The sequence below is a fragment of the Cervus elaphus genome, chromosome 8 (assembly GCF_910594005.1).
Source record: "Cervus elaphus chromosome 8, mCerEla1.1, whole genome shotgun sequence".
NCBI classification, from domain to species: domain Eukaryota; kingdom Metazoa; phylum Chordata; class Mammalia; order Artiodactyla; family Cervidae; genus Cervus; species Cervus elaphus.
The window spans coordinates 28,490,750-28,510,619 of NC_057822.1; the positions used below are offsets into that span (position 1 = coordinate 28,490,750).

The following is a 19,870-nucleotide window of genomic DNA, read 5'->3' on the forward strand; positions in this document are numbered from 1 at the left end:
GGCACCAGTGGTAAAGAACCCACCTGCCAATGCAGGAGGCTAAAGAGCTGTGGGTTCAATCTCTGGGTTAGCAAGATCCCTTGAAGTAGGAAATGGGAACCCACTCCAGTATTTCATGGACAGAGGAGCCTGACAGGCTACAATCCTTGGGGCTGCAAACAGCTGGACACAACCTCACCACTGAGCGCACACACACCTCTCCCATGAGAATTTTTTGCCCCAGCCAGATTGATGCTTCATTATTCACCCTGTCCTGCACTTGATACCTGGTAATACCTCACTGCTTGCAGACATTTGGCTTGGGGGGCACTCCTAAGATGAAGATCGGCCTGTGCTTGGCAGAGCTTTTATTTTGCTGAGATCTCCTCTCATTATCCACAGTTATTATTGAAAACCTCCGGCCCAGCTCCAGTTCCTTTGCTTTCAGCCAATATGCTTCTTAGAGGAAGTAATTTCCCTGCCCAGCCAGCCTTCTACAAATTTTGCGACTTACATACGAATTTTTGGAGGAAATACTATTAGTTCCTCTTGTTCATATTGTCAAGCAGTGTTTCTCCTGGCCTCCACTTTTTCTTACTCTATAAGCAAACTCAAGCATCTCCTTGCCTTAAAAACTTCCCTTGGGAATTCCTTAGCAGTCTAGTGGTTGGCTTCCCTTGTGGCTCAGCAGGTAAAGAATCCGCCTGCAATGTGGGAGACCTGAGTTCGATCCCTGGGTTGGGAAGATCCCCTGGAGAAGGGAAAGGCTACCCACTCCAGTATTCAAGCCTGGAGAATTCCATGGACAGTATAGTCCATGGGGTCGAAAAGAGTTGGATATGACTGAGCAACTTTCACTTTCCAGTGTTTGGGACTCTGAGCTTCTACTGCACGAAGCATGGTTCAATCCCTGGTTGGGAATCTTAAGATCCTACAAGCCATGTAGCGGAACCAAAAAAAAAAAGCCCCAAAACCTGGCCTTGACCTTGGGTCCATATCTAATTTCTGTTCTGCCTTTATCTTAACACAATCTAGTTTCCGGAAAGGCTTTCTCCTTGTGTGTGGTATTAATAGATTGCATTTCAGTTCTCAATTCTTCATCTCTCCCTGAAAATATACACTTTACCATATGACTACACACCATTTCCATGGAGGTGAAATATATTTCTCCCACACCACTGATCTTGGACTTGGTCTTGTGACTTGCTTTTGGCAATGGAATGTTAGCAGACATGATACAAAAGAGGTCTTAAATATGCTTAACAGTTAACTTGGACTCTAGCCACACCTTTCACCATGAGAACATCCCGGGTAGTCAGTTGCTTGGCTAAGGAGAGTCAAAGACACATGGAGGTGACCTGGACCCACTCACAGCTGGAAGTCAACTCAGCCCAGCTGTTGTTCAGTTGCTAAATCCTGTCCAACTCTTTGCAACACCATGGACTGCAGCACACCAGGCTTCCCTATCCTTCACCATCACCCGGAGTTTGCTCAAACTCATGTCCATTGAGTCAATGATGCCATCCAACCATCTCATCCTCTGTCACCCCCTGCTCCTCCTGCCCTCAATCTTTCCCAGCATGAGGGTCTTTTGCAATGAGTCAGCTCTTCGTATCAGGTGGCCAAAGTATTGGTGCATCAGTTTCAGCATCAGTCCTTCCAGTGAATATTCAGGGTTGATTTCCTTTAGGATTAACTGGTTTGATCTCCTTGCTATCCAAGAGACTAAAGAGTTTTCTCCAGCACCACAATTCAAAAGCATAAATTCCTTGGCACTCAGCCATCTTTACGGTCTAAGTCTCCCATCTGTACATGACTACTGGAAAAACCATAGCTTTGAATAGATGAACCTTTGTCGGCAAAGTGATACTTTTTATCATGCTATCTAGGTTTGTCATAGCTTTCTTTCCAAGGGGCAAGCGTCTTTCATGGCTGCAGTCACCATATGCAGTGATTTTGGAACCCAAGAAAATAAAATCTGTCACTGTTTCCACTTTTCCCCCATTTACTTGCCATGAAGTGATGCGACTGGATGTCATGATCTTAGTTTTTTGAATGGTGAGTTTTAAGCCAGCTTTTTCAGTCTCCTCTTTCTCCCTCATCAAGAGTCTCTCTAGTTCCTCTTCACTTTATGCCATTAAAGGGGTATCATCTGCATATCTGAGGTTGTTGATATTTCTCCTGGCGATCTTGATTCCAGCTTGGGAGTCATCCAGCCTGGCATTTCTCATGATGTACTCTGCATAGAAGTTAAATAAGCAGGGAAACAATATACAGCCTTAACATACTCCCAATTTGGAACCAGTCTGTTGTTCCATGTCCGGTTCTAACTGTTGCTTCTTGACCTGTATTCAGGTTTCTCAGGAGGCAGATAAGGTGGTCTGGCATTCCTACCTTTTTCAGAATTTTCCACAGTTTGTTGTGATCCACACAGTCAAAAGCTTCATACATTGAGTATTCATATGTTGGTGTGAATTGTCTGATTCATACAGATTGGGTATCAACTGGTACAATTTTCTAGAAAACAATTCCAATATGCATCAAGGTTTTAAAAAATATATATCCTTTGACTTAATAATTCCTTTTTAGCAACCTGCAAAAGATCTGCCCCAAATGTACACAATGGTGAGGCTGTAAACAGCCAACAGGTCAGGCAGTAAGGGAAGAGTTAAGGTTCTATGAACCTCTGTGCAGGTTTTATTTTTTATTCTATTTTTTATTTTATTTTATTCTATTTTTTTTAAAGATGATGTGTGTGTCATCACTTTTCTTTTATTATTTTAATTATTTATTTATTTATGTGGCTGTGCCAGGTCTTAGATGTGTCATGCAAGGTCTTTTTTTTAAGTTGTGGCTTGTGGAATCTAGTTCCCTGACCAGGGATAGAAGCCCGGGCCCCTGCACTGGGAGGGTGTGGATTCTTAGCCACTGGACCACCAGGGAAGTCCCTAAAATGGTGTTTATAGTTAGAACCCGTGGTATGATTGATCCTGGATTGGATCGTGGACCAGAAAAAGGACACTGGGGGACAACTGCCAAAATTTGAATAATGACTGTAGAGAGGTTTTTAGATTTGTATCAATGTTAATTTCCTGGTTTTGATTCTAACACTGTAGTTAAAAGTAAGAAGTGAACATTTAGGGAAGCTAGGTGGCAGGTGTATGGGACCGCCTTGTATTTTTTGCAAATATTTTCTAAGCCTGAAATAACTTCAAAATAAAAAGTTTTGTTTTTTTTTTTTAAAAGAACAGAACACACACAATCAGAACAGAGTTCATATGTCAACAAACATCGTTTTTAAAAAACAGTACCGGTGTGGCTGATCCTGCTGCTTGATTGATGCCCATTCTCCAACCCTCCCTGCTTTCCTTGTTAACCCCTGTTGTGCCTGGGAACAGCTAGGGCTTCCACTTGAGTCCCTCCTCCTGATTGGTCTAAGCCAACTGGTGCTCTCATTGCCCTGCCAAGTGACTGGTTAGACTCAGGAATATGAGACAGTTCTTGCCATTAGATAATAATAGCAAATATTTATATAGCACAAACCACGTGCCAGGCACTATCCTAAGTGCTTTACACAGTTTAACTGTCAGTTCTCACGACAACCCTATGAATCAAACATGGATATAATTCCCATTGGCACAGATAAAACATGAAGGCACTGAAATATCAAGTCAGTTCCTCCAGGTCACACGGTGATTTGCTTCAGGTTGAGATGGGGAGGGAAATAGGCTGGAAAGTGAAAGTGTTAGTCTCTCAGTCATGTCTGACTCTTTGCGACCCCATGGACTCTAGTCCCCCAGCCGCCTCTGTCCCTGGGATTTTCCAGTATTCCAGGCAATACTGGAGTGGATTGCCATTCCTTCTCCAGGGGATCTTCCCGACCCAGGGATCGAACACAGGTCTCCCACATTGAAGGCAGATTCTTTATCATCTGAGCCAAATAGGCTTTTCATAGTTGTCAAAACAGAATATAATAGGGCTCTGCTCTTTTCTTTTTCCAGGATGCTATCACCTGCCTGTGATGCCTGGAACTATGACAGCCATTTTAGGTCTATGAGGCAGCAGCCCAAGAGGCAATTCCAACAGCTAAAGATGGCAGAGCAAAAGTGTGGATGCAGCAGGATCCTCTATGATCCACCTCCCAGAATATTGGAAATAGAAGCAAAAATAAACAAATGGGACATAATTAAAATCTGTACAACAAAGGAAACTATAAGCAAGGTGAAAAGACAGCCTTCAGAATGGGAGAAAATAATAGCATACGAAGTAACGGACAAAGAACTAATCTCCAAAATATACAATCAACTCCTGCAGCTCAATTCCAGAAAAATAAACGACCCAATCAAAAAGTGAGCCAAAGAACTAAATAGACATTTCTCCAAAGAAGACATACAGATGGCTAACAAACACATGAAAAGATGCTCAACATCTCTCATTATCAGAGAAATGCACATCAAAACCACAATGAGGTACCATTTCACGCCAGTCAGAATGGCTGCTATCCAAAAGTCTATAAGCAGTAAATGTTGGGGAGGGTGTGGAGAAAAGGGAACCCTCTTACACTGTTGGTGGAAATGCAAACTAGTATAGCCACTATGGAGAACAGTGTGGTGAGTCCTTAAAAAACTGGAAATAGAACTGCCATATGACCCAGCAACCCCACTACTGGGCATACACACTGAGGAAACCAGAATTGAAAGAGACATGTGTACCCCAATGTTCATAGCAGCACTCTTTATAATAGCCAGGTCATGGAAGCAACCTAGATGTCCATCAACAGACGAATGGATAAGAAAGCTGTGGTTCATATACACAATGGAATATTCAGTTCAGTTCAGTTCAGTTGCTCAGTCATGTCCGACTCTTTGCGACCCCATGAATCGCAGCACACCAGGCCTCCCTGTCCATCACCAACTCTCGGAGTTTACTCAAATTCATTTTAATCGAGTCAGTGATGCCATCCAGCCATCTCATCCTCTGTCATCCCCTTCTCCTCCTGCCCCCAATCCCTCCTGGCATCAGGGTCTTTTCCAATGAGTCAACTCTTCGCATGAGGTAGCCAAAGTGTTGGAGTTTCAGCTTCAGCATCAGTCCTTCCAATGAACACCCAGGACTGATCTCCCCTAGGATGGACTGGTTGGATCTCCTTGCAGTCCAAGGGACTCTCAAGCATCTTCTCCAACACCACAGTTCAAAAGCATCAATTCTTGGGCGCTCAGCTTTCTTCACAGTCCAATTTTCATATCCATACATGACCCCTGGAAAAACCATAGCCTTGATTAGATGGACCTTTGTTGGCAAAGTAATGTCTCTGCTGTTTAATGTGCTGTCTAGGTTGGTCATAACTTTCCTTCCAGGGAGTAAGCAATTTTTAATTTCATGGCTGCAATCACCATCTGCAGTGATTTTGGAGCCCAAAAAAACAAAGTCTGACACTGTTTCCACTGTTTCCCCATCTATTTGCCATGAAGTGATGGGACCAGAGGCCATGATCTTAGTTTTCTGAATGTTGAGCTTTAAGCCAACTTTTTCACTCTCCTCTTTCACTTTCATCAACAGGCTTTTTAGTTCTTCTTCACTTTCTGCCATAAGGGTGGTGTCATCTGCATATCTGAGGTTATTGATATCTCTCCCGGCAATCTTGATTCCAGCTTGTGCTTCTTCTAGTCCAGCATTTCTCATGATGTACTTTGCATAAAAGTTAAATAAGCAGGGTGACAATATACAGCCTTGACATACTTCTTTTCCTATTTGGAATCAGTCTGTTGTTCCATGTCCAGTTCTAACTGTTGCTTCCTGACCTGCATATAGGTTTCTCAAGAAGCAGGTCAGGTGGTCTGGTATTCCCATCTCTCTCCGAATTTTCCACAGTTTATTGTGATCCACACAGTCAAAGGTTTGGCCTAGTCAATAAAGTAGAAATAGATGTTTTTCTGGAACTCTCTTGCTTTTTCGATTATCCAGCAGATGTTGGCAATTTAATCTCTGGTTCCTCTGCTTTTTCTAAAACCAGCTTGAACATCTGGAAGTTCACCGTTCACGTATTGCTGAAGCCTGGCTTGGAGAATTTTAAGCATTACTTTACTAGCGTGTGTGATGAGTGCAATTGTGCGGTAGTTTGAGCATTCTTTGGCATTGCCTTTCTTTGGGATTGGAATGAAAACTGACCTTTTCCAGTCCTGTGGCCACTGCTGAGTTTTCCAAATTTCCTGGCATATTGAGTGCAGCACTTTCACAGCATCATCTTTCAGGATTTGAAATAGCTCAACTAGGATTCCGTCACCTCCACTAGCTTTGTTCGTAGTGATGCTTTCTAAGGCCCACTTGACTTCACATTCCAGGATGTCTGGCTCTAGATGAGTGATCACACCATCATGATTATCTGGGTCATGAAGATCTTTTTTGTACAGTTCTTCTGTGTATTCTTGCCACCTCTTCTGAATATCTTCTGCTTCTGTTAGTTCCATACAATTTCTATCCTTTATCGAGCCCATCTTTGCATGAAATGTTCCCTTGGTATCTCTAATTTTCTTGAAGAGATCTCTAGTCTTTCCCATTCTGTTGTTTTCCTCTATTTCTTTGCACTGATCACTGAGGAAGGCTTTCTTATCTCTCCTTGCTATTCTTTGGAACTCTGCATTCAAATGGGAATATCTTTCCTTTTCTCCTTTGCTTTTCGCTTCTCTTCTTTTCACAGCTATTTGTAAGGCCTCCTCAGACAGCCATTTTGCTTTTTTGCATTTCTTTTCCATGGGGATGTTACTCAGCCATTAAAAAGAATACATTTGAATCAGTTCCAATGAGGTGGATGAAACTGGAGCCTATTATACAGAATGAAGGAAGTCAGAAAGAAAAACACCAGTACAGTGTACTAACACATATATATGGAATTTAGAAAGATGGAAACAATAACCTTGTATGCGAGACAGCAAAAGAGACACAGATGTATAGAACAGTCTTTTGGACTCTGTGGGAGAGGGCGAGGGCGGGATGATATGGGAGAAGGGCATTGAAACATGTAAATTATCATATGTGAAATGAATCACCAATCCAGGTTTGATGCATGATACAGGGTGCTCGGGGCTGGTGACCCAGAGGGATGGGATGGGGAGGGAAGTTGGAGGGGGTTCAGGATGGGGAACACATGTACACCCATGGCAGATTCATGTCAATGTATGACAAAACCCATACAATATTGTAAAGTAAAAAATAAATAAATAAAACTGGAAAAAAAGAAGTGTGGATGGAAATAGCATCGTTGAAGACAGTACTGAGCCCCTGAATTAACCCGTTTGGATTAGCCCCTGAATTTCTTGTTATGTGAGATAAAAATTGTCCTCACTGTCTAAGCCACTTCTATTTTTTTTTTTTTTTTGATACTTGCAGCCAAAACACCCAAACTAGTACTATAGATGAATTTTACATTTTAATCTAAAATGGAGGGGAGGGGGAACAAGGTACAAAACTGTAGAAATTTTGTGTAATTGATATGATGGCTATAAAAAATTGGTGCAACTCCAAATAAAAGTAATAAACCTATTCTTTTCCTTCACATTAACTGCATTAAAAATGCATGGAAAAATATTTAAAATGCTATAATGATGATCTTTAATTGATTAATGGGGTATCACTTGTTTTCTTTTTTTATATTTTAAAAATATTTTCCACACTTCTATGATGAGAAGGAATTACTACTTTAATTACAAAGTTAATTTATTAAAACAAAGAGAGCAGTCCTCCTTGCTGCCTCATTTTCACTTCCCATCAATTCCTAGGTCCCTCTCCTGAGCCTCTGCCTTCATCATTCGATCCTAATTTGACTCTGACCCCTTGAACCTCCAACAAATTTGTCACTGTTCTGTCCTTGTCACTTAACCTCTGAGCAGAGCCTTCAACTTCCCTATCACAGTGTCCTCTGGGTCTTTTTTTTTTAAGAAATAAAACATATTTTATTTATCAAAAAAAGGATTCTAGGACTTCCCTAGTGATCCAGTGGCTAAGACTCTGAACTCCCAGTGCAGGGGGCCCAGGTTCAGAGATGCCTGATCAGGGAACTAGATCCCATAAGCTGCAACTAAGAGTTCGAATGTCATAACTATAGATTCCACATGCCACAACTAAGACCAGGCACAGCCAAATAAATAAATAAATGAATGAATGAATAAAAAAATTCTAACAAGGCTTGGCTTTCCAATCGAAAACATGTGTCCCATGATGTGTGGAACAGTATTTAAGCAATGAAATAAATTTCCAATGGTCATGATTGTGCCTTTTTCTTCTTTTTTTAACCTGGAGTATATATAGTTCCTTTACAATGTTGTGTTTGTCCTCTGGTCCCCTTCTCACACCCCCTACAGCTTCCCCTTCCACTGTCATCCCTCACATTTACTGCTTCCCCTGACTTCAGCTATCACTTGCTATTACTCATTACTCCCAAAGAGAAGTGTCCACCCTAGCTTCCCCCTCTAGTTCCAAACCTAAATGCTCATCCTCTTTCTGGCCATCTCCAGGTGTGGCGGGGCAGGGGGAGGGGACGGGGGAGGTGGGAGGCTCAGTCTCTTCTCTGTAAAAAGAACTGATAGTTTGCACCAAGTATTTATTTATTTATTTTATTTATTTATTTTTTTGCATCAAGTATTTATTAAGGATTAACTATAATTAGCCAAGTAAAGGATGTAGTGCCAAGTTTGTTGTGGGTCAGGATGGGGAATACGTGTAAATCTATGGCTGATTCATATCAATGTATGACAAAACCCACTGAAATGTTGTGAAGTAATTAGCCTCCAACTAACAAAAAAAAAAAAAAAGAAAAGAAAAAAAAAAAAGTTTGTTGTGGGTAATCACTAAAAGTTCACTGAAGTTATTGCACCTTGTATCATTCTTGCAACATCAAGGTCTGGTCCCTGTGAGCGCTCCATCATCACCCAAATTTGGGCCCTGAGTCCCAACACGTGGTCCATTATGGGTACCTCCCACCCCTGTCCACTTTACATAGGTTATCAGACAAAGGCTTTGAAAGCCCAGGTCTGAATCAGACCTGCCTCCTGCTCAAAGCCAGTATCTACAGCATTACATTCACATGACTTGGTTTAGCAATACAGTCTCAACCCAGTTTTCCAGTGTTCTGTGCTTACAGCGCTCCTTTCCATGTCCCTGGCTTTCAGCCAGCCTGCAGTGGTCATTTTCCTGTACTTTTGCCCCCTTACCCCTGCCCCGCAACCTGGAGAAATCCTTTAAGGCTCACTTCTAGAGGTACCTTCTGCCCCAGCACTCCGGATATGGTCTAAAGCTTTCTAGGATAACTGTAACCAATTAAAGGCCAAGTTCTCTTGGTCTGGGAAGTTTTGCAGGTTCTCCCAGGAGGAGGAAGGGAGGAGGGTAGAGTTCAGGCCCAGAGAGACTGAGATGCCCCCACCTTTGAGTAACCGTTCCTTGAAAGTCCAACATCCTCTTTGAAGGCCCTGTGATCACCATACTCTACCTCCAGACTCTGGTATATTGCCTGCCACCTGGTAGTCAAAAAGAAATGAATGGTTTGAAATGCAAGCCTTATTGCTTTCCACTTTGAACTACGGGGAGTCCAGCTCAAGGGTGGTGGTGGTGGGGGTGCCACCGTGGCTTCCTTGTAGACAGAAATGATGCCCTGTGCTTCCTGGTCTGTCCCTCATCCAGCACCTAGCACCTAGTATCACAGAGGCCTAAGTGTTTTCTTGGGTACAGGGCAAGGAAGACTAGAACCAGCGAGTCTGACTGTCCGTTATGCCCTAGACATGCGCCAAGTCCTCACATGTATTATTTCATCACCCTGACCGTATCCTCAATTAAGGTGAACGCCCTGGGTCAGAGAGGCTGTGGTGTACCTCATCACAGAGCTATTAAGTGACAGAGCCAGATCCGGTCCTGGTTTTATCTGACCCCAGAGTCCAAGCTCTATCCACCGATGCCATGTTGCCAGTTGGGGTAGGGAGTAAGGTAGGGGGTGGTTAGGTCAGATTCAGCCAGGAAACGGATGACTTCCTCAAACTGGGAACCAGAGGAGAGCTTTATGGAAGGACCACTTTACAGGCGATGGGCAAGGGGACATGCGGCTCGCCAGGGCTAGGGGCAGAGGGGCTCTGTCACCACCTGTAGGCCTGACAGGTGAGGGGAGGGAGCAGTTATGGAACTTGGAGGGACGGAATTGCTGGGACAGGGCCACCTGACTGCTGTTGTGACCTTTGGTTGTGGAATGAGGCAGTCCTTGGTGACCCTTTGGGAGGAAGAACAGATATCCCAGCTCCACTGGCTCCTGGCCACCCCTCTCTTGTGGGGCTCTCCACTGGCCAAACCTAGCTGAAGCTGGAGGTCAAAGGGCCCCTGCCATGTCCACCCAGGCCGGCCCTGAGCACGGTGGGGAGGAGGGTGGAGATGGGTGCGGGGGGCAGATGGAAGGGAGCCAGCCAAACGAGGCCAGAGAAGACACATGGGTTTGGGGCGGGGGGTGGCGGCGGCGACTGCGGGTGGGGTGTGCTGACTCTTCAGAGGTGAAGGCCAGACACCACCTTTCATCCACTGGCTGAGATAGCTCTGAACTGACCCCTCAGCCCATCCTCTGCTCAGAACCAGGGGATTCTCTTAAAATACAGCGCAGATCATGTCCTTCCCCTACTCAAAACCGTTCAGTGGCTTCCCTGTACAGTAAAACTCCAGATCCTTAACAAGGCCCCGGAGGTTCTGCAGACCAGGCCCTGCTCATGTCCTCAGTCAGTCTCCTCTGAGGCCATGCCCAGGGCTCAGCGCCCTTCAGGCACACAGCTCTCCTGGAAGCTTCTGGAAAGCCCAAGTTCTTTCAGTTCTGAGTAGCCTCCACCACCTTCACCTTCATAGCTTGTCACTTAGAGAATAATACCAGCATGCCTGCCACTGCACACACAGACACACACCCACACACCCATATCTATATGGGTGTTATCTGTAGACAAGGGAAATTAGAGTGATTTTAAGGCTTGTTTGACCTTGACTCATGGTAAGAAAGACATTTTTTATGAAGACCCTTATACAATACGTACATAAGTAAGACTGAAACGAAGTTCCACAAAACAATAACAATGCCTATATTCTCATTTTTTTCTAGTCCTTTTAAAAAAATGTTGGCATTATCCATTTAATTGATGTTACTAATGGGTCACGACCAGTAGTGTGAAAAACGCTGCATTTTAACCATCTTCCACCTAGAAAAATGTTGGTTCCCTTTCCTTGCCAAGGGATGATAGCCAGATCCTGCCCCCTAGTGGTCATGTTTGGAAACTGGTCGTGTCTTGGAGGAATACAAGGTGGGGGAATACTTTATTTTTCAGTAATAAGTACTGAGTACAGGCCACGCATCTGAAGCCTTGGGGTTTGAGAAGAATTATAGCATAGACCTCGACCCAAAGAATATTCTCCCGACTGATGACCACAGTGTAATTGCGCTAGGTCTGTGCTGTCCAATGTGGCCACCAGCCACATTTGGCTACTAAATATTTCAATACAGCTAATGCAACTAACAAATTTACTATTAATTTAAGTGAATTGTATTTTAAATGTTTTCAGTTATTGGAAAACACTCAAATATGTTTGGAACAAACTTGATGTGTGAATTCACTTTTTCAACTGTACATTTTATAAAAACTAAAGCTTCCATATTTTTTATGAAAATTTAACATCCAAATCCAGATGTGCTGTAAGTGTACACTGCATACTGGATGTCAGAGACTTAGCATGAGGGAATTCCTTGGTGATCCAGTGGCTGGGGCCCTGTGTTTCCACTACAGGGGAAGTGACATGGGAAGTGAGATCCTGCGTGCTTTGCACAGACCAAAAAAGAAAAAAAAAAAATCAAAGACTTAGCATGGAAAAAATTCCCATTAATAATTTTTATACTGATTAAATGTTGAAATAATATTTTTAGATATGTTGGGTTAAACAAATATATTACTAAAATTAAATGCATCTGTTTCTTTTTACTTTTTATTTTATTTATTTTTTGGCCACACTGCACAGTATATGGGATCTTAGTTCCCCAGCCAGGGATCGAACCTGTGCCCCATATTTTTTTTTTTTTAATTTTTTTTCCTTTATTTTTATTAGTTGGAGGCTAATCACTTCACAACATTGCAGTGGGTTTTGTCATACATTGACATGAATCAGCCATGGAGTCACATGTATTCCCCATCCCGATCCCCACTCCCACCTCCCTCTCCACCTGATCCCTCTGGGTCTTCCCAGTGCACCAGGCTCGAGCACTTGTCTCATGCATCCCACCTGGGCTTGTGATCTGTTTCACTATAGATAATATACATGCTGTTCTCTCGAAACATTCCACCCTCACCTTCTCCCACAGAGTCCGAAAGTCTGTTCTGTATATCTGTGTCTCTTTTTCTGTTTTGTATATAGGGTTATCATTACCATCTTTCTAAATTCCATATATATGTGTTAGTATGCTGTAATGTTCTTTATCTTTCTGGCTTACTTCACTCTGTATAATGGGCTCCAGTTTCATCCATCTCATTAGAACTGAGTCAAATGAATTCTTTTTAACGGCTGAGTAATATTCCATGGTGTATATGTACCACTGCTTCCTTTCCATTTGTCTGCTGATGGGTATCTAGGTTGCTTCCATGTCCTGGCTATTATAAACAGTGCTGCGATGAACATTGGGGTGCATGTGTCTCTTTCAGATCTGGTTTCCTCAGTGTGTATGCCCAGAAGTGGTATTGCTGGGTCATATGGCAGTTCTATTTGCGCCCCATATTTATCTCTGCACTGGAAGCTTGGACTACTGGACCGCCTGGGAAATCCCTCCTTTCACTTTTTTTTTTTTTTCCTCCTTTCACTTTTTAAATGTACTTAATGAAAAATTTTGAATTACTCATGTAGCTCACGGTATTTCTGTTGGACAGCACTCACAATGAAGAAGGAATTCATAGGGCCTATACTCCACCTCAGGCCTGTCCATGCTGACCATGCTCGGCCACCTCTCCAATGGACTCTGCACTCTGTGTTTAGTGTCTATGGAAACGACAACAGAAGGATAAGACCCCCTCCAGACAAGGGAATCGTGAAGATCGTATCCAGGTTACTCATCGCCTAAGAGAACACATACACTAATCACTCCTTCCTCCAGACAGGCCATAAACTTTTCTGTACCTGTCGGAGTGTAACCTCGTGCTTATTGATTATTGGCTAATTGTTTAACTGTCTGAGTACATGGCACATGAGTGATGTGGTTATTGGGATTCTATTTTCCCTTCCTTAGTTTATGTAACTCTCAAGGAATTTGAGGTGGTGGGTTTGGACACGTACACATGGGGTATAAAAGATTTTCACAAGTGCTGATCGGGGCCCTTGGCTAAGAGGAGACTTTGCCTTGGGCCCGCCGGTGTAATAAACTGCACTCCACTATCTGCATTGTCCTTCTGAGTGAGTTTGTTCCCCGGGAACGCGTGGCTACAACAACAAGGCTGGAGCGCCTTCTGATGTCCCTTCCTCCAGCCCCTCCTGTGCATTTTGCATCCCTGATGGAGAAAGGATGGAGGAAGTTGCAAGAATCCTCATTCAGACTGGGCTTTGGATGGGGGGAGGAATTAGGAATTAAATGGTGGACCTATTAAGGTTGAGATGCCCATGACCTCAACACTAAGAGTGTGGGCCTCCCACCCACAGCCCAGCACACATGGAACACATTAGAAATGTGGACTCTCAGGCCCCAAGCTCCTACTGAAGCAGAGTCTGCATTTTAACAAGATTTCCACATGATTTATGGGCTTCCGAGGTCAAAGCTATGGTTTTACCAGTAGTCATGTATGGACGTGAGAGTTGAACCATAAAGAAAGCTGAGCATCGAAGAATTGATGAACTATGGTGTTGGAGAAGACTCTTGAGAGTCCCTTGGACTGCAAGGAGATCCAACCAGTCAACCCTAAAGGAAATTAACCCTCATTGGAAGGACTGATGCTGAAGCTCCAATACTTTGGCCATCAGATGCAAAGAGCCAACTCATTGAAAAACACCCTGATGCTGGGAAAGATTGAAGGCAGGAGGAAAAGGGGATGACAGAGGACGATATGGTTGGATGGCATCACCAACTCAATGGACATTAGCTTGAGCAAGCTCCTGGAGATAGTGAAAGACAGGGAAGACTGGTGTGCTGCAGTCCATGGAGTCCCAGAGTCAGACATGACTGAGTGATTGGACAACAGCAAAAACAGGTGGTGCTTGGGGTAAAGAATCCCCCCACCAACGCAGTAGACAAGAGATACGGGTTCAATCCCTGGGTCGGGAAGATCCCCTGGTGAAGGGAATGGCAAACCACTCCAGTGTTCTTGCCTGGAGAATCCCCATGGACAGAGGAGCCTTGCAGGCTTCAGTCCATGGGGTCGTGAAGAATCAGACACAACTGAAGCGATTTAGAATGCACACAACACATGTTTTGTTTGCACACAAAAATTTGAGAAGCAGTCACCTATTTGATAGCCAAGTGGAGATACAGGGGGCAGTTCTCTCTCTCTTTTTTTTTTTGCTCAATGACCAAGGAAGTGTTGCAATGAAAAGGAAAAAAGAAGAGGAGTGAGGCTCTTTTTTTTCCTTTTCCTGATAACAAAGAAGATAAAGAGAACAGTGAGCAGGCCTGAACCTTCCTAGTCTTTTTTACTTTAACTGCTCTTAACTCTGCATGTCTGTAACTATCTTTGCTTTTCTGCCCCTAACTCTGCAGGAGCTACATTTCACACCTATTTTCCTTTGACTCTATGCTAAATACATCCTGTATCTGGTGTTTACCCTTACAACACACCCTTCCCCTTGTAGTTACATATCAGAAAGAAGGCCAAAGAGCCACTGCCAGATTCAATTACTAGGCTATGGTCTGTGAAACAATGCAAGAGGAAGAAATTAAGGCCCTAACTCCTTTGTTCCTCATCAAGGACTCCTGACAGCGAGCCTTCATGTTATATAAGCCCCTAGAAATCAACTCTGAATATTCCTTCATTGGAAGGACTGATGCTGAAGCATCAGCCACCTGATACTTTGGCCACCTGATGCAAATACTTTGGCCACCTGATGCAAAGAGCTGACTTGCTGAAAAGATTCTGATGCTGGGAAAGATTGGAGACAAGAGAAGCGGATGAGACAGAGGATGAGATGTTTGGATGGCATCACCGACTCAATGGACATGAGTTCAAGCAAACTCCAGGAAATAATAAAGGACAGGGAAGCCTGGCATGCTCCAGTCCATGGGGTCATAAAAAGTCAGACACAACTTAGTGACAGAACAGCAACAGATCTATCTAGCACCAAAGCTGGCTGATAATTGGATTTGCCTTCAGGTATTCATTACTACATTCCCTAAAGATTCTGATTCAGAAGTCTAGAAAGAGGTATCCCCAAGGGAATCTATATATATATATTCATAAACTCCTCAGGGGATTCTGATAGTCAGGAGAGATTGAAAAACATTTTGCCCTGCACCCTGGCTAACCACTGTGGGGCCCCAGGTGGATGTCACATAGCAGTTCTTCCTCACATAGCAACATTTCCTTTTGGGAAGGAGAAGCTCTAACCTAACCTGATGGAAGAAATAAAAGTTACAGTGGTCCATTTTCAAGAACAGCCAGCTTTGACGATGTAATAGCTGATAGCTGTAAGGATTACAAATACGTCCTTGGTGGTTCAGTTGGTAAAGAATCTGCCTGCAATGCTGGAGACTCAGGTTCAGTCTCTGGGTCAGGAAGGTCTCCTGGAGAAGGGCATGGCAACCCACTCCAGTATTCTTGCCTGGAGAATTCCATGGACAGGGGAGCCTGGTGGGCTACAGTCCATGGTGTCACAAAGAATGGGACACAGCTGAGTGAGTAATACCTTCACTTTCATAAGGGTTACAAAACTGGAAAGTCCAGAAAGACAAATGAAGGGTGGGATGCCTAGGATTTTCGCACGGGTTCATCCTATTGGTAAATTCAAAATATCAGAACAGGAATAGGTCTGCAGGAAAGAAGATGTCAGGGAAGGGCCAAACCAAAAATAGAGGGAGGGAACAAACCTAGGTGATTGTTCACCCCATAGTACTCAGTCAGTGAGAAACTGGGGGATGGACCTGTGTGTTAAGGATAAGTGTAACAACTCTGGGGGTGCCGGCCCACCAGACATCTGCAAGACTGTCATTAAAGCCTTGCTTCCCACAGCAACTTGTATCTCCAAGTCCATTCTTTGAGTTTGGGCTGGTGAGCATGTTTCTCACACCTGATTCCAGTACTCTTTCATCCAAGAATTGTTGTTCAGTGGCTCAGTCATATCTGATTCTCGGAGACTCATCTAGTAGAGTCACTAACAACATCACAATGTGTAAGTCATAGGAGGTAGGAAAGAGCAGTAGGATTAGACCCATTAAACCCATTATAGGAAAAGAGATGGGCCCGGGCCCATCAGTGGCAAAGCTGGGATACACCCTTGCTCCTGGGATGTTGAATCTGCCATTCTTTCTACTCCCTATTTCTTCTTCTTTTTTAATTGGAGTACAATCATTTTACAGTGTTGTGTTTCTGCTGTACCACAAAGTGAATCAACTGTACATATACATGTCTATGTATATCCTCTCCCTCCAGAGCCTCCCTCCCTCAACCCCTTCAGGTCATCACAGAGGACCCAGATGAACTCCTTGTGCTACACGGCAGCTTCCAGCTAGTCATCTGTTCCTATTTCTTTATGAAAGTGCTAACGACTGTTACATTGCCGTACTCAATGTGCCACCAAATTTGGAAAACTCAGAAGTGGCCACAGGAATGAAAAAGGTCTGTTTTCATTCCAATCCCAAAGAAGGGCAATGCCAAAGAATGTTCAAATTATTGTACAATTGCACTCATTTCACATGCTAGCAAGATTATGCTCAAAATCCATCGAGCTAGGCATCAGCAGTACGTGAACTGAGAACTTCCAAATGTACAAGTTGGATTTAGAAAAGGCAGAGGAACCAGAGATCAAATTGCCAACACATGGTGGATCATAGAAAAGGCAAGGGAATTCCAAAAAAACATCTACTTCTGCTTCACTGACTACGCTAAAGCCTTTGACTGTTTGGATCACAACAAATGTGGAATATTCTTAAAGAGATAGGAATACCAGACCACATTACCTGCCTGCTAGGAAACCTGTATGAAGGTCAAGAAGCAACAGTTAGAACTGGACATGGAACAACAGACTGGTTCAAAACTGGGGAAGGAGTAGTCAAGGCTGTATATTATCACCCTGCTTATTTAACTTATATGCAGAGTATATCATATGAAGTACTAGGCTGAATGACTCACAAGCTGGAATCAAGATTGCTGGGAGAAATATCAACCTCAGATATGCAGATGATACCACTTTAAAGGCATAAAGTGAAGAGGAACTAAAGAACCTCTTGGTGAAGGTGAAAGAGGAGAGTGAAAAAATTGGCTTAAAACTCAACATTCAAAAAACTAAGATCATGGCGTCCAGTCCCATCACTTCAGGGCAAATAGATGAGCAAAAAGTGGAAATAGTGACTTTATATTCTTAGTCTCCAAAATCACTGCAGATGATGACTGCAGTCATGAAATAAAAGGAGCTTGCTTGACATGAATCAGCCATGAATTTACATAGAAAAAACATAAAATAAAAGAAGCTTGCTTCTTGTAAGAAAAGCTATGACAAACCAAGATGTATTAAAAAGCAGAGACATCACTTTGCCAACAAAGGTCCATATAGCCAAAGCTATGGTTTTTCCGGTAGTCATGTACGAATGTGAGAGTTGAACCATGAAGAAGATTGAGCACTGAAGAAATGGATGCTTTTGAACTGTGGTTTTGGAGAAGACTATTGAGAGTCCCTTGGATAGCAAGGAGATCAAATCAGTGAATCCTAAAGGAAATCAACCCTGAATATTCATTGGAAGTGAAACAGGAAGGAAGGCGGCAGGGCACAACTTTTAAAAGAATGACATAGCCCAAGGATACAACATAAACCGATTAGAATCAGGAGTTTTCTGGGGACTTCCCTGGTGGTTCAGTGGCTAGGACTCTGTGCTTCCAATGCAGGGGGCCCGGGTTCAAACCCTGGTCAGGGAACAAGATCCCATGTGCTGTAACTAAGACCTCATGAAGTCAAATAAAAAAAAAAAAAGAATCAGGAGTTTTCTGGTGTTCCAGTGGCTAAGAGTCTGTGCTCCCAGCTCCCAGTGAAGGGGGGCCTGGGTTCAATCCCTGGTCTGGGAACTAGATCCCACATGCCACAACCGAGGGTTCACATGCCACAGTAAAGATGAAGAATCCCACATGCTGCAACTAAAACTCAGCACGGTCAAATAAATAAATAAATATTAAAAAAAAAAAAAAAAAGAATAAAATGGGTCCAAGATGGCAGAAAAGTCAACTTCAAGTGGACCTTGATCCTCAATCAGCAAGCTAAATGAGGCGCCATGACAGCTCCAAGACACCATCAAAACACCAAAAAGTGGGTAGGGGCCCAATTCCTGGAAATCTCCACACCTTCCCAAAAACAGCTGGAACAATCCTCCCATTTATTGGCCTATGAAATTACCCAGCCCATAAAAACTAACCAGGCCACATTTCGGGGCCCCCACACTCGCCCTCTGCGAGGGCCCACACTCTGTGCAGTGTGCTTCTCTCTGAGTCTGAATAAATCCACTTCTTACCTATCACTTTGTCTCTCACTGAATTCTTTCTGTGATGAGACATCAAGAACCTGACCTTCATTAGGTTCTGAAACCAGGTACTGTGGGTTTTGGCCGGGTTCGAGCTCAGCCATGTGGGTTCAAGTCCCAGTCTGAGGTAAACAGTTTCAGCAGGACTGATGCTAAAGCTGAAGCGCCAATACTTTTGAAGGAGGAAACAGAACAGTCTCTATCGTGAAAGTAGGACTCCATCTTGGACCGGACTGTGGAGCTATATGCCCAGTATCTATGGAAACGACATACCAACTGGAAAAGCAGGCCTCTGGAAGGAAGAGCCCTAGGGTTCTCCATCGCCTAAAAGAATACCCTAATTATCTGTGTAAGGGAATGCTTATTGGGGTATGACCACAGGCCTATTGATGATTATCCACTGTTAACTACGTAGGCTTAAGGCATGTGATCACCGGTTAACTTTGATTGTATCTTTCTTTTTCCTTTGTTCAGACTAGTTTCAGGAAACCTTATATACTTAGGGTATATAAGGTTTTCAAAAAACTGGTTGGGGTCCTTGGCTAAGAGGAGACTCTACCTTGCTCCCTCCAGTGTAATAAACTGCACTCCACTATCTGTATTGTCCTTCTGAGGGAGTTTGTTTCCCGGAATGCAAGGCTACAACACTTTGACCATCTGGTGTGAAGAGTGACTCACTGGAAAAGACTCTGAGTCTGGGAAAAGATTGAGGGCAGGTGGAGAAGGGGGGTGACAGAGGATGAGATGGTTGGATGGCATCACCAACTCAATGGACATGAGTTTGAGCAAACTCAGGATGATGTTGAAGGACAGGGAAGCCTGAAGTGCTGTAGTTCATGGGGTCGCCAAGAGTTGGACAGGACAGCAACTGAACAACACTACTGGGTTGGGCTGACTTCTAAGCTGTGAGTGGGTCCAGGTCCCCTCTATGTGTCTTTGACTCCTTAGACTAGCAACTGACTACCCGGAATGTTTGCATGGTGAAAGTTGTGGCTAGAGTCCAAGTTAACCATTATAGCATATTTAAGACCTCTTTTGTATCATGTATCATTCCACTGGTAAAAGTGAGTCACAAGACTAAGTCCAAAATCAGTGGTGTGGGAGAAACATATTTTACCTCCATGGAAATGGTGCATAGTCACATGTTGTCAGACACAACTTAATGACTGAACAACAAAAAACATATGGAATCTGGCC

The 19,870-nt window shown here is 43.5% G+C and overlaps 1 protein-coding gene and 1 non-coding gene across 2 annotated transcripts in view; one reads left to right on the forward strand and one right to left on the reverse strand.

Annotated features, from left to right (window-relative positions):
* PNKD (PNKD metallo-beta-lactamase domain containing) overlaps window positions 1-19,870 on the reverse strand; it is a 69,614-nt gene that overhangs the window by 23,854 nt on the left and 25,890 nt on the right. The window lies entirely within an intron of this gene.
* On the forward strand, window positions 18,005-18,077 carry TRNAG-UCC. The gene has a single exon. It is a non-coding gene; the product is annotated as a tRNA-Gly (tRNA).